Consider the following 15,990-nt stretch of genomic DNA (forward strand, 5'->3'; position numbering starts at 1 on the left):
ACCAATGAGGGCCCACAATTCAGTCAAAAGGCCAGTGTATAATGCCACAATTCAGGTGGATCTTTTCACCCCTTCCTCTCTTCCCTCCTCCGCCCCCTCCCGCCTCCCACCTTCTCTCATAAATGCTGTAATCTAGACTAAGATGTTTATAGAAGTGTCTTCAGTTACAGACTATGCAGGGCAATCAATAATCACAGAAGGGAACATGTGTAAGGCATAAGCCTGGGTTGCAGAGATCCACATCTATTCCTCTCCTTCCCTCTGCTGCCCATCTCGCTCCTTTCCTTCATTTCTTTGTTTCTTACTTCCTCCCTCCCCCACCTCCCTTCTTTTCCTGTACAATCAGTAATCAAAAGTAGAGGTCCAGATACAAATTAATGCAGTCACTGTGGCTTGTAAAGTTGGTGGATGTTGGAGGCTTAAGGAAGTCTGAACAATGGCAACCTTGCAAACACCTTCTCAAGGGTGGGGAGGGCTGAGCATCAGAGGGAATCGTTTGTATGTGTGTTTGCCTGACACAGGATTGCCAAACATCTTGGTCGTATGAAAGTTGTAACCTTACTTAACACACAGTGCAACTAAGCACAACCCACAGGTGCTGTTTTTTCCACACCCGTGAATGATGTCATCTAAGTTAGTTCTGTTTCTTTTTGCTATTTCTGAACTCCCTTGGCTCACAATCTTGTCTTTCTCTCAGGGACAGTATAAAGCTTGGGAATGTTCAGCCTCGCAGGAATAGAAGGGCAGAGCTGGTGGCCAGCCCCCGGCCCTTACCTGTCCTACCATGGTCTCTGAGATTTGTGTGTCTTCCATTTGCTCCTCTACACTGCTTCTTACTATGGCACCTCTGACCGCCACACCGACACGGGGCCACCCATTTTCTCTTCTCGTCCTTGTTTGATTCTCATCCTTACTCCGTCTTCGTTTTCCAGAGATACAGCCATCCTGTGTTATAAAATGTGGGAAAGAAGGAAGGGTCCATGTGTCTCATACCTTCAGAAGAGTTGGAGGAGAAATCCCAAGCAGCATGTTAGTCGGTAGGAGCTCCTTCCCAGAGTTCCAGGGCAGAAGTTGAGTGCATGCTTTTCTCCTTTGGAACTCACACAGAATCCCTTCTCACTCCTTGAAACAGCTTGTTGAGAGTGCATACAATAGGGTGAGTTTCTGTTTAAGTGGGTCCTGGAATAACTCCAGGTTGCTGAGGATTTCCTGAGTTATACAGTCACTTAATTTGCTTAGGCAAACTGTACTTTTCCCCCACGTGTGGGATTGGACAGGGTGCTTCATTCCTCTCTAGCCTTGTCCTGCCGATGCTTCTTTTCTATCCTCTTCTACTTTGCATTCCTAGACGCTTTATTAGCCTGCCATCAGCACCCATGCTGTGTATCTTTGAATTGCTATGGTTAGGACCGTTGAATCAAGGCAGACAAGTTGTCTCCGAATAATGTTGCTATTGTTTTAGGAGTGGCTGCATCTTTGCAAACGAGGAGATTGGAGGTCAGGGAAAGGAAGTTCGTCCTGGTTAGTTTTGTGTCAACTGGACACACAAGCCAGAGTCACCTGCAAAGAGGGAACCTCAGTTGAGAAAATGCCTTCCTGAGAGTGACTGGTGGGCAAATCTGTGGAGCATTTTCTTGATTAGTGATTGGTACAGGAGGACTCAGCCCCTGGGGCAGCTGGTGGGAGTCAGTCCTGGGTGTTCCAGAAAGGAAAATGGACCTAGTAAGGAAGGTGGGACTCCCTAGTAAGCAGCTTTTCTCCATGGCCTGTGTTCAAGTGCCTGCCTCCAGCTTCCTGCCTGGAGTTCCTGCCCTGACTTCCGTCATGATGAATTGTAAGCTATAAGCTGAAAGAAACCCTATCCTCCCCAAGTTGGCTTTGGTCATGGGATTTACCACAGCAACAGAAAGCATTAGAATACAAGGGTTATTATTTCCAACTTAATGCCATGTATATAGTCCAAAAGTCAGGGAGGTAGCCTGGTTTTAAAACAGCACAAATATTTTCAGATAGTTTCTTAAAAGCTATTTTTTTTGCATACATTTAAGTTCCAGGGAGAGTGCTTTGGCACAGCTTGGGAGATAATCAAGTTGGTAATCATATGTAAACTTTGGTTTATATAACTAACAACTCATTGCTCACAGTATAGATTCCTCTGGGACCATAAATGACTTTGATAGGAACACTGGCCCTCATTTACCACTGCAGGAAATCTCCAGTGTACACACACTCAGCTTAGTGAAGATGAGGAATGGCTGGGAAATCATTAACGTCTGGCTGGCTCTTTTCTTCATGGGTTTATGAGAACAGTTGCACCAAACTTTCAGAAGGGAAATGTTCTGCATTCTGATGAGTTCATCCTGCCTCTCCTTCTCTCCCTCTTATTTGCTCTCTCCCTACCTCCCTCCCTCCTTCCCTCTATCTCTTCCTTCCTTCCTTCATTCTATTTTCTATATTCTATTCCTAGCCAACATTGCTTCAATACAAATAACTGGATTAATACAGAAATTGTGTAACTTTTGTCACAATTGCCAGATGATGAAATGAAATTTCTTAGTTCCAGTTGTTCAATCATTCTTCTCAATTTAAGCTAATTCAGTACATGGGATCTCTGTCTCTCTTTCTCTCTCTCTCTGGCTTTATTTCATTTATTTTTTTTTTGAAAAATTCATACATGCATAAAACGAGTTTTGACCAACTGCATCCCTCATTCCTCTTCTGTGCCAGTTGTCCCTCAAAATTTCATGTGACCTTTTATTTATAAACATAATAATCTATTCAGTGCTGCTAGGATGTGTCTGAATGTGAGGCCATCTACCAGAGACAAGATCTATGAAGAATACTCCCTCCCTTCCTCCCTCTCTCCCTCCCTCCCTCCCTCCTTCCCTCTGTTTCTTTATATGTCTCTGACTTTCCTTCTCCGCCAGGGGCTATCAGTTACCAATAGTCCCCCAGCTGTGGGTGGGATTTCATGGCTACCTCCCTCATCCATGTTAAGATTTTGTTCAGCTTGTTCTTGTGCAGGTCTTTTTTATGCTGTCACAACCTCTATGAGATCATATGTGCAACTGCCCCACCGTATCTAGATTACAGGTTTTCTGTCTCTCCACCTGTGCTTGGTTCTTATATTCTGTAAACTCTCTCTTCCACAATGACTTCTAAGTCTTATGGTAAAGCATCATAGAGCATGAGCTCTCTGCAGTCTCTATTTTATGCATGTTGACCAATTGCAGGTCTCTGTACTAATCATCCTCTATTGCAAGAAGCAGCAGCATCCCTAATGGGGGCTGGGGAATATGCTAGTCTTTGAGTAGAAAAATGAGTCATTAGGAGTCTGTTTAGCAGAATAATAGTAGTAGTTTCTCTCTTAAGGCCTATGATCGACACAGCTGTAATTTCTTGGCCCTATTAACCCTGCCAAGCACAGGCTCCCTCTTGTGGAGGAGGTCTTAAATCCAATCAGACAGTGGTTGGTTACGTCCATGATATTCATGCCATTATTGCACTGGTGGGCACGTCTTGCCAGGCCATGTATCTTTTGTTCTTGTATGCCTGATTTCCTGTGATTTAGTTTTGACACTGGGTCTTCCAAATGGGTGTTAAACTGTATTCTGGATAAATACCAGGTCAAGAACCTAAATTGCATATGTTACTAGCATAGTGATATCAATTATAACACGTTAAAGTCAATTTTATCGGGCTAGGAAGTGACTCACCGGGTAAAGTGCTTGCCACACAAGCGTTGGGACTGGAAATTATTGGCAGGCATGTTCTTCAGTATTCTTTATCTTACTTTTTGATATGATGTCTCTCACTAAATCTGAAGTTCACTGAGTGTCTAAATTTGTCAGTCAGTAAATGTCCAGGACTGTCCCTTCTCTGTCTCTCCAGCATTGGGACTGTAGTTGTAGGTCTATATTTATTCACAGCAAGTGCATCACCCAATAAGACATCTTCCCAGCCCATGAGTGACCCTTGAATGAGTTTGCCATTTTATGTCTTCTCAGAAGCACCTTTTCCAAGGTTGGACTCAGAAGGTGCAGTATTGACAACCTCTCTCCATCCAAACAAGAATATAGCTCAAAACCAATAGAATACCTGACAAATAAGCAGGCCTCAGTTTGCTTTTTATTAAGGTGATTGTAATGAGTTTAACAACTGTTGATTAAAGAAGAAAATAAGTTAACTCTGTGAAGGCTCTCACTGTTTTAAAGAAGAGCTCACAGAAGCATTTAATGAACAATCAAAACCTCGTTTGTTTCATTGCATTTTATGATGTCTTATGGCTAGTGTCTGTGGGATGCTTAGCTCCATCCATAATCTAATTATGAGTAGGAAGGCAGAGAAGGCCAGTTAATTGTGTATCTGGAGACAATCCGAATTCCACGGGGCTAAGAAATGCTATGATGAACCAACAGGGACTTTGTGTTCTGATAAATGAGATTCCTGCATCTTCATCTCTTCTAGTCTGAGAATTTGATACAATTTTGGGTCTAATATCAAGGTTATTGTTATTACTGGATACATTTTTGTTGGAGGGGGTAAAAACTTTTTGTTAGGATTCACATAAATGAGAAAAACAGATGCTTTTAATTTTTCTGATTTAGTAAAATTCTGATTTAGAAAAATATTAATTGATACATACCCAGAAATTACTTGGGAGCAGAGATGAAATCCAGTAAACATTTGCTGACTGAGGGAAGAAAAATAGCTGGTTACTAATTTGCATTAACAACCCCATGTCTGGGGATCTTTAGTGCATGTTAGAATATTTCCAAGGGCTAAGACTATGGGGAATATATCCCTGCTGGTTTGAAGGTGTGGAGGGTGAAGCTCTATAATGATAAATATTTCATCAAAGCCTACCCAGTTACTACCAGTTGGAGACTTAGTCACATCTGGACCTGTCTGATTCTTAAGCTAAGATCCTTTCTGACCTCTCAGCTTATCCCAGAAGTCTATGGAAAAGATCAGTCTGTTCCTATGAAGTTAGACTCTGAGTATGTGTTTAGCGGTATGTGATTCATGTAATAAAGTTTTTCATAAGCCCACTAGAAATCAAGCTGAACTTATAAAATTAAATCCAGCATTTGACTTTGATTCTTTCCTTCTTCTCTAATAACTCTTTTGGGACTACTTGTTTCACTGGGTTAGACTGATTGTCAGAGATCTTTGAAGTTTACCAGGTAAAACACTTGGTATTTAATTCTGGGAAGACCACATCAACTCTTTGGGTCTAGATTTATTCATTTATAATATTAAAAAAAACCATGGCCAGATGTTCCTTAACATTCTCCTGAAATATGAATTCTTGACGACTGAAGATTTTTATATAAACAAAGCTTTGTATGTAACTCTCAGGGCACAGGGCATCACTCTGTTTGCTACAGACACCTCAAATTCATTGTGTGAGGATTCTCTCTTGTGATGTCTACCCCTCTACCCTCCCATGTGTATCTAGTTCAGCAGCTTGAATAGTCATGGAGTGTCTTAAGCCTGGAAATGCTCCTTGACTTCTTGCCCTGTGTCACCTACACATCCACGCAATGTGTTTATTATTGAGTATGCTACCTTTCAGGATTGGACTCTATGAGTCATGGCTGTCCTTGGGAGAGTAGCTGGACATCTCTGTGTTTCAAGGATAAGATATATAATGTGAGCTTAATACTAATTCCAAGGTAAAAAAAATTATTAAAAAGTTTTAAGAAACAATTTAGTGCAAGTAAGGCCCAATGCATGCTGTCCATCAGTTACCTCACCCCTGACTGCCTCTTCTTCTCTCCATGCTAGGCACTACACAATTAGCCAGGGACCTTATTGCTGTTTACATTGCACTAATTACCCAACTAGGCTCTCTAGTGGGTATCTAATTTCTGTCAGGTTCTCCATTACATTTCTGACTGAGTGATCTTTCTGAAACACAAATGTCTCACATTGCTTTCATCTAGAGACTTGTAATTGGCTATGGCATATGAGCTGTCATTTTCACACTAATCCAAGACCTTTGCTTACCACTTGTGTGTTTTGCTTATGCCCCTTCCTATGTTTGCCTGGAATGCTTTGGCCTCCACCCTTCTGTTCTTCAAGGACAGGAGTGCTGCCTAAATTTTTGGCTTCTCTGGGCCACATTAGATGACAAAGAATGATCTCTGATCATACATCACTCTAGTAGATACTTACTTAACCTGAAGCCTAAAATCCCACAGCAACAGTTTTATTACCCAACGAAACAAAAGACTCTTGCTATTTTCCAGGAAGAGATGGGACTTAATGCTCTTCTTTGAGTTGAGATGGAGCTCCATAACTCTCCCAAACAGAGTATAGGGTAGGAATGCTGTATGGTTTTAAGTTAGGGCACAAGAAAAATAGGTTTTCTGCCTTGGGTAGTTCTTTTTTGGAATGTTTGTGAATCCCAGCTCCTAAGCACTCACAAAACTTGAAATTGTATCTGTAGATAAGATGAAGAGTGTCACTGGCAGAGTGCCCTAGCTGACAGCCAGTGTCAACTGTAGGCTAAAAGTTTTCCTTCCTTCCTTCCTTCCTCCTTCCTTCCTTCCTTCCTTCCTTCCTTCCTTCCTTCCTTCCCTTTCCTCCTTCTGTCCAGTCTATCATCTATCTATGTATCCATGTATTTATCTATCTATCTCTGTCACTATCTACCATTCTACCATCTACCATGTATCTATTAATATACCCATGTATCATCTATCCTATCTTAATGTTTCTTCATTACTTTCTCTAACTCTATATATCTGTACAATCATCCCTACCTTCATGGACCACTTCTTTATAACCTCAAGGTCATTTGTGCAGCTTGAAGCTGCTGTAGTGAAAAAGTTGTTTGTACTCAGGAAAAAGAGAGACCTTGGGAAACTACCCCTTTTATAAATGCCCCAAGGTGAAAATTAACTAACAATTTAGCATGAATTAGAAGAGAAAGCTTGATGGAGAAAACCCCTGCTTCCCACCTGCTTCTTTAGCCTGTGAACCTCATGGCCAGTTATACACCGAGCATCTTTGTTCTTCTGAACCTTGCCTCTCTGCTGCATATGGCAATCTGGGCCAGCCGTCTGGGATGTGACTCTGGCTTGAAAAATAATGTTAAAGTTTCTAGCACTCCCTGTCATTGTGGGAAGCAGACTGTTATAGAAGTGTTATTATTAATGAGAATTACTGCTGGACAGCTTGAACTAGAGGATAATTTATTCCCTGCGAACTTCTAATTGCGGCAAAGCGGTTCATTCACCTCGACTGCTTGTTGCCGCTTCTCAACCACACTCTGTGGCAGTGAAATCAGGCAGAGCCCGGGGTGTGGGGGGAACAAAAGTCTGGATTCTGGAGACACAGAATTGGGTCAGGAAGGATTAATTAACGTGAGACGTGCTTGAGGAGTAGAGAAAAGCCATTTGGTGTGCTCAGGGGACTACCCGTGATTCATACCAGTCAAGGCACTCACTATGTGCAGGGCATACTGTCCAAACTCAAATGCCCACTTCTGAGTGACCACTACCTGCTTTCAAGTTTGAAGGCTTTCTTCTCTTCTCTGGCCTGTCTGACAGAGATGTGCTCGCCTTGTGTTAAATTCAATGTGTCTTCCTAGTCTTTTCTTCATTCTCCTGTGATGGATCCTGCTGGGGAAACGCAAACTGCCATGATGTCATGTGTGTTTCTTTTGTAATACCTTGGATGGCGAGAGGTGCCCCCTTGCTTTAGCCAAGTCCCTGCCTCCCATGGACTCCATTTGTCTCCAGCTTTTATCTGTTGTAGAATTATAGAACTGTTTCAGTGCTTTTCACTTAAGTGCCATTAAATGTGTTCCCGACTTGCTGTTACCATGGTAATAGACACTTGTCACAGGCTGTGGACTCATTGCTGTGTTTATTTAAGTTTAGCCGCTTGTGGTTTCGTAAGCCTGAGAACCACCTGACTTCTATCCAAGACACAGAATCGGAGCCAAGAGGTGGATTCCAGCATGGCCTTGGTGGAGGATGGGGGCTTAGAGGTTCAGTGATTAAGAACATACATACTGCTCGTTGGGGGGCTGGAGCAAGGTTCCTCACACCCTTGTAAGACAGCTCACATCTCCTGTTAACTCTCCTGAGACTATCTAAGAGCGGATGGCAACTCTGATTGCTAAGTGAACTGACATACCAAGAGACGGAACAGTGTTGTGTGCTCTCAGCAAGTTGCACAGGAATCATCACAACTATGGATCAGACTTTGGGAGCATTTGTTTCTTGCAAATTGCCTTTTTAAAGGCAGTTGAGAACCCATTTGTAGTACAAACATCTGGCTGGTTTTGATGGCAGAACCGAAGGATCTCATTTTGAGTGTGAAATCCATGTTCCCACTGTAGTCAGTTGGAAGAAACTTTCAGTGATCTATGGCTTCCTGTCAATCAGGGGTCCATGTGGGAGCAGCATAAGGCTCCATGACCTGTACGTTCCTATCAGCATAAGGCTCCATGAGGTGTGCTGATGGAAGAAGATGCTGTTTAGTCAGGACCTCTATCCATGTCACGGTATTACTCTCCTTGTTCCCTTTTGATGATGGAGAGTGCGTTGATCCAATGTTGGTGATATCTAGACTGTTCTTTGTGAAAGGAGCTATTGTCCTGGTGAAGGACATTGTAACTTTCAAGCCTTGTCTATGAAAACTACTATTTCTGTAACTCTGTGTAAAATTTATTTTTATTTATTCATATATGTGCATGCATGTGTGGGTGATATTTGTATGTGATGTGATGTGTGTGTGTGTGTGTGTGTGTGTGTGTGTGTGTGTGGTATACTTGTATATGTGTGTACAGGTCATGCATATGGAGGACAGAGGTTGATGTCAGGAGACTTGCTTGCTTTCCGCTCTTGTTGAATATTATTTTAAGGTGTGTTACATTTGTTTATGTGGTGGTGTAGCTGGAGTTTCTTGTGCCATCAGGTCCCACTGATGCTTCGGCCCCAAACACATAGACACTATATTATTTATAAAATTGTTGGCCGATGGCTAAGGCTTCTTATTGGCTAGCTCTGTCATAATTATTAAATCATAACTACTAATCTATGTATTTCTACATGGCCTTATCTTATAAGAGAACTGCTGCATCCTATCTTCCCAGTGTCCACATGGTGTCTCTTTGACATCTTTTTTCTGCCTACCTTTCCCAGAATTCTACTCATCTCTTAGTCCCACATATCTTCTTGCCTCTATTGGCCAAACAGTTTTTTATTCACCAACCAATAAGAGAAACGTATATACAGAAGGACATCTCCCATTACCTTCTCTTTTCTGTCTAAATAAAAAGAAAAGTTTTAACTTTAACATAGTAAAATTATATATATCAAAATATTTATCAAATAAGAGCTATAGTTAACAATATTTAGCATTTGGCAAAATTTAAAGAAAAAATATTCTATCATCTATCCTATCTTTGTGAGTCTCAAGTTTTATATGTAACTTACCTTTTATCATAAATAAGGAAAACTGTAACCATAACTGTCCTAAATGCCATCAAAGACCTCAGAAGGATAATTTATAAACTCTAGAATCAACAGAGACATCTTGCTACCCGGACAGTCACCTAAAGATTCTCTGTAACATTGGAGCATCCATGTTCAGCTCATAGGCCATAGTGTGTCTGACAGACTTCTCAGTGAAGCAGGCAATTTTAAACTGCCTACCTGTATTGGCAGTTTGTCAGTCATTTTTCTCTCTGTCCTGCAGAATGTCTGGCCTACCATTCCATGAAGCAGAAACCCTGCAGGACTGTCCTATCTTATTTTTCAAGTTCAGCAGTCACTTTCCTGTGGGTCCTTTCTGCCCAGTTTATACAGCATATAGTCAAACTATCCAGGCAAGAGGAGATTCTTGCCTAAATGGCTAGTCTTGCCATATTGAAAGCAACTCCATATCGACTTTCTTTGATGCCCATCATCCACTCTGAAGTAATTGGTGTTGCCAGGAGCAGTTGTGTCTCACTAACCTATTTTAAATGCCATATTCCGCAGGTCTTTGAAAGGTTTGAAGAATATCTATCCATTTGAAATATACCTCTGTATATCTAAAAAAACTAACATGTTTTGATTATTATAGGTGACTACAATTTGTATGTAATTATACATTTTTAAAAGAGACATATAAACACAATACCCAAATAAGAGAAGAAATATACCCATAACAAATTGATCTTAAATTTGTATCAATAAACCAAAATCCATACCAATGTAAAATATTCATTTCTATATCAAATTCCCCTTTTTCCTTTAAAAAGAGACTGTCTGTGAACATTAACCATTTATAACCAATCCCATTTAAATGAGAAACATTTATAAACAATATCTAGGAATGTGGGCATCATTCACTCCAAAGTGCTTCCTGCTGTTTGGGAGCACTGTCAATACCATCAGGATCCTGAAAAAAAAAAAAAAAAAAAAACCAGAAACCTGTCCAAATCCTGGCTGTAATAGTCTGAGGCTGCATCATCTCAGTGGTTTTGGATGTTGGATCACCTGGGCTGCCACTTCAGGGGGGTCTTGTTTGATCAAACCATATTAATCTGGAAGGAATCCATAGCTTTTCATTTCCTGTGGAAACAAAAGCAGAACTCCTTTTACAAAGTAACCTGCCCTTAGACTTCAATTTTGAAGTCAAGGAATTTTCAAAATATATAGGTTGGATTAATCCTGCAGCATTTATAATCAAATGTCTGTAGGCAGCTGTTGCTCTTTACTCAGCAATCAAACAATTTAAAGGCAATACAATAACGTACACTATCCAGACTCTCTGTGTATTCTCCATCTTTATGTGGCTTTTTAAAAATACTCTATTTCTTTTACTTTTTTTTTTTCATTTTTTGAGATAGGGTTTCCTCTGTGTACTTTTGCCTGTCCTGGAATTCACTTTGCAGACTAGACTGGCCTTAAAATCACAGAGACCTGCCTGCCTCTGCCTCCCCAGTGCTGGGATTATAGGTGTGTGGCACCCTGCCCAGCTACTCTATTTCTTTTTTAACCACTTTATCCTTTCCCTTTTCTCTCCCATGCCTACACTGCAAACCGTTCAGAGGTTTTTCTTAATCTGAATCTGTCTTTATTGTATATCTCTGTCTTTTTTTTCTGGCCATAAATCTTTTATCTGCTAAACAGCATGACTAAAATTAAAGCAGGCGTTTTAACTGCTGGCTTTCAAACATGGTATGGGATATGTTTACTGCCAGAGCTGGGAGCTGTGCTCACCATCTTGACTCTTAAACCTTTTTTGTCTGTATGAGTGAAAGCTAAATCTGCCATGCAGCATGCTGCTGGATTGGAGATCTGGTCACTTCTGGTTGTACACACCATTCAATTGGTAGCAGGGCCTCTTAAAAAAGCCATGCAGTTTTTGCCGCTAATATTGAGTCAGCAAGCCTCCCTTAAAGGCACCGTGAGCCTCTGCTTGTCTCTAGCAAACAGAGCCCACCCGAGAAAATGCTGCTACCAGGAAGCTGTGCTTGTCTCTTTTCTTTTGTTTTTAGAATCCATTTTTAAGTTCTTGTCAGGTTTTACATGGAAATTCATGCATTGGGCACCATTTTGTTGCTGTAGTTTTCTGTCCTGCCAGGCTCTTCTGTGGCTTCATGGTGCAAAGATGTGTTACATTCTCTTATGTTTTGCTGGTTTAACTCTGTGAACCTGTGCTACTTTGCCTGCCTAAAACACCTGATGTTCTAATAAAGAGCTGAATGGCCAATAGCAAGGCAGGGGAGAGAAATAAGTGGAGATGGCAGGCAGAGAAAATAAAAGAGGAGGAGAACCCTGGGAAGAGAGGAGCAAGAGAAGGGACCAGCCACACAGCCACACAGCCACACGGCCACACGGCCACACGGCCACACGGCCACACAGCCACACAGCCAGGCATGGAATGAGAATGAAGGAAAAGATATACAGAAAGGGAGAAAGGTAAAAACCCAGAGACAAAAAATAGGATAGTTTAAGTTATTAGAAGCTGGCAAGAAAAAAAAAAAAAAAGTCAAACTAAGGCCAGGCAGGCCAGGCATTCATAAGAAAAAAACTTCTGTGTGTGTTTATTTGGGAGCTGGGTGGCAGGCCCCCAAAAGAGTAAAAAGAAACCAACAACAACATCTTGGTGTTCCAACGTAGGGCTAGATTAAACAAGACAAGACAAAAAACAAGACAAAACAACACCAACAACACCTTACCTTACTTTTTTGAGACAGTGTTATTCACTGAGCCCAGGGCTCAACCATTCAGCAAGGCTGGGTGGCCAGCGGTCTCCAGGGATCAGCGTGTCTCTGTCCTCTGCACAGAGTTTATATATGTGTGCTGCAGTCCCTGTCTTCTGCCTTTGGGGATCTAAAGTTTAGATCCCCGGGTCCTCATGCTTATGCAATAGGCACTCTTCTGAGTAAACCATCTCCCAAGCCCTGTAACTCCTGATAAGTCACTTACTGTCTTGGCGCTGCAATTTCTCTTTTACAAGATGGGGACACTAAAATGTGCCTCCCTCCCAGAGTGCTGGCCTTAACCAAACGTATGACAGAGACTTGTAAACTCAAAGGGTGATGTAACTATGGGTCACTACTACTGGTGACTCCTTTATCCCCTTGCTCTCCCCCCCCAGACTGCTCTGGGGGAAACCTGTGTTTCCCCCCCCCCCCATCACTCTGCTGTTGGTTTGATTTGAGGGCTTTGGAAGAAAGCCCGAGACTGGGAAACCTATTCTGCCCTTCATTGTGATGGGCAATGGAATGCAGCTGGCTGTTTTGGGGGCCATCAGCACTGCTGGTTTTCTCAGGCCCAGAGAACCTGGAGGAAATGTCAGCAGGGGTTCAATTTGTTATTCACAATATTAACAGGAAACATTTGGAATCAAGAGCTGTTATTTACAGATTCCATTACTCTGTTAGCTGATAAAAATACTTTAAATCTTGCTGTGTGTGGCGTGTGCTTGTGATTGTGTCTGTGCACGTCTCTGTGTGTGCACAGAAGAAAGAGGAAGATAATGGGTGTCCTGCTTCGTCATCTCCCGCCTATTCCCTTCTGAAGCTCACTCCGTCGGCTATACTGGCTGGACAGAGAACGCCTGGAATCTGCTTGTCTCTGCTCATCAAGGCAGGGCATGCAAGGTCATGCCACATGATCAGGTGGGTTCTGGAGGTCAAACCCAGGTTCTCCCAAGTACATGGCAAGTGTGCTCACTTAACTGACCGGTCCCCACAGTTCTTCAAAGTGCTTTTATAAAGCAAGTGGCAATGACGGGCTGGATGCTAAACTTAAGATCACGGAAGAGAGACCAGATGAGAGAGAAAACTGAGTGGAGAGATTATAAGGGAAATGGCCAAAGAGCTTGGGAGAAAATCCATCTGCTTCCAGATCTCAGAGTTGATTTTATCCTTGTCTGTTTGTTTCGTTATTGTTGTTTGTTTGCTTGCTTGCTTATTTGCCTTTCTCCCCATTAAGAAACAAGATACTATGATAAAAATGTGTTTACTGGTAAATTCTTATGTAACACACAAAGAAAAATGAATGACCCAGAGACTTCAAGCTGAAGGTCAAAGAACACAGGAAGTGACCGCTAGCTCTCACCTCTACCTCAGGCTGAAAGCCCTGATCCTCACATGAGCCCTCACCAAGTCTCAAACTGCCGCCTCTCCTCAGTGTGGCTGGAGAAGGAAGCCTCTCTGAGACCTCGCTTCTGTCTTACATACTTCCCTAATGTTGGGGTTAAAGATGTGAGCTATAATTCTCTTTCAGACTGATTCACTCATGAGTAGTGGCCTTGGACTCACAGAGATCCATCTATCTCTTAATCCCCAGTCCTAGGATTAAAGGTGTGTACCACCACTGCCTGATCTCCACAGTCTGAGGCTAACTTTGGTTCTCTGAATCCACAGCCAAGCTTTAATTAAATCATAAGTAATATATCACTACATTCATGCAGTAAGAACACATTTTAAAAATCTGTGTACAGGCACAATGTCTAACTTTTGGCTTCCCCGAAAAAGGAGGAAAGAGATGTCCTTATCAGTTGTGGACAAAACCGGATGGGATGCATGGCCTGTGTGCTCTGTGGGTCAGAGAAAACATTTTCTAGTGAGTGCCTTCTTTCCATGTCTCAAATCTTGAGCAGAAATCCAGCATTGAGGGTTTCTTGGGAAAGACTAGGTTCCTTCAGCTTTTGTAACCCGTGGTGAGTGAGTCGCTGGGAGACCCTTGATGGAAGTGGCAGAAGCCTAAGGAACACAGCAGACACAGGACTCTGCGGCCATTGAGTACATTATGGGAGAAATACAGTACGGAACGCAGCAGGCTTCTGCAAACAAGGCATCCCTTTAAGTTAATTGGTGTTATATAGAAGCTGAAACGCTCCGCTTATTTACAAAGCTCCAGATTTATGTAAAGCAAAACCAATTACACTTAATGCCTAAACTATTCCAGGTGCTCAGCGATAATGTCGCCAGGCACTAAAGAAGAAACTGCCGTGTGAATGCACCCTGTTCCAAATGGAAGCCTGTGTAGTTACTGCAATTTAGCTAATCACAAGCGTCAACGCCAGCGTGCGAGTTCTCGGCTCTTCTCCTGCTTGCTTTGGGTCAATTTTCTAATTTCTGCAGACCTTTCATCGCAGAGGAAGAGTGAAAGCGCAATGAGCACCCTTTTTCCCCGTTAAAATGTGGAAATTAAGGCGGTGAAGGGAAAGTTGGGAAAGGGCCAAAGTCATGCCAGGCCTTTTTCTAACAGCAAGAGCCAGCTATGACTTTTCATTTACACCAAGGCGAGGTGTTTGGAGCTTTCTTCATCTTCGGGGTGTTCATTATGAGACCAACGCACTAGATACTGCTCTAACGAGGACCCTTTGGGGTGTTCATTAAGCCCAAAATTGCAAGCTTGGCATTTAACCTTTGCCAGCAAGGAAGGTTGTAAGAGCATCAGGCTTGGCCCTGCTGATTTGCCTGGGGTTTATGCAAAATAAAGGTTTTGAAAAAGTTGTGGGGAAGGCTGGTCTTTTTTTTTTTAAAGGAGTGCTCTAAACTTAACTGGCAAATAGCCAATAGCTGGAGTAAGAAAAACACCTGGTGTTTACAGCTGTAAGAGCATTTAAAAATGCACATTGAAGCCTAGTCTGGCTACATCTTTTATTCCACAGCTTTAAGCATTGACTGCATCAGCAAGAGGTGTGGGGGTAGGGAGGCTCAGTCATGTCACTTGCAGTGCACTGGTAAATGCTCTAGCCCAATCCAGCATAGTCCCAGAGGGGAAGTAAATGAAGGGCACTGGTGAGAACCTTCAGTATCTGGGTACCAGTGGGGAAGAACTCAGGTTAGGCTCATCAACACAGGCAGTGGGCGGGGTCAAGAAAGCATCACCTGGAGCAGGAGGCTCACAAGCCAAGCCTTGAGACAAACGTTGACAGATGGACAGGACTCATTTTATTCAATAATAACAATAATTAATAATAATAATAGAAGACTGGCATGGAGGTACCTAGCCTGTAATTCCAGTTTGTTGGTCTTCCTCAACTACACAGTTAAGCTTGAGGCCAGCCTGGACTGAATGAGACTTGTTCCAAACCTAACAAGACCAAATGAAATCAAGCTACCTCTATTTTAGTATTATTGCCTTGAAATTAAAAAAAAAATTTTCCTTCATCAAGATATTTTTTAGTGGAATAATAAAGTCTAATATAGCAGAATTATATCACATTATCATCTGCCTAGACTTATATTATCTATGGTCATACTACCTAGAATGCAGTAAAGACTTGGTGAATATATAGAAAGAACAATATAAACATAGTGTTTCTTAGCTTCTAATGACATGAAAATTATAATTATAACTTTTAATTGCTCAACCAGTGTAAAGGTTATATGATATGATTGACATGCTGGTATAGAAAATGATCATTTTCTGGTCATAGAGTAATCGCCAAGCTGTTAAAATCACTTGATTAGGTCAAAAACATATATCAATACAAAAGCATAGCAGTTTATTAGAGGAT

The sequence above is a fragment of the Phodopus roborovskii genome, unplaced genomic scaffold (assembly GCF_943737965.1).
Source record: "Phodopus roborovskii unplaced genomic scaffold, PHOROB, whole genome shotgun sequence".
Lineage (NCBI taxonomy): Eukaryota > Metazoa > Chordata > Mammalia > Rodentia > Cricetidae > Phodopus > Phodopus roborovskii.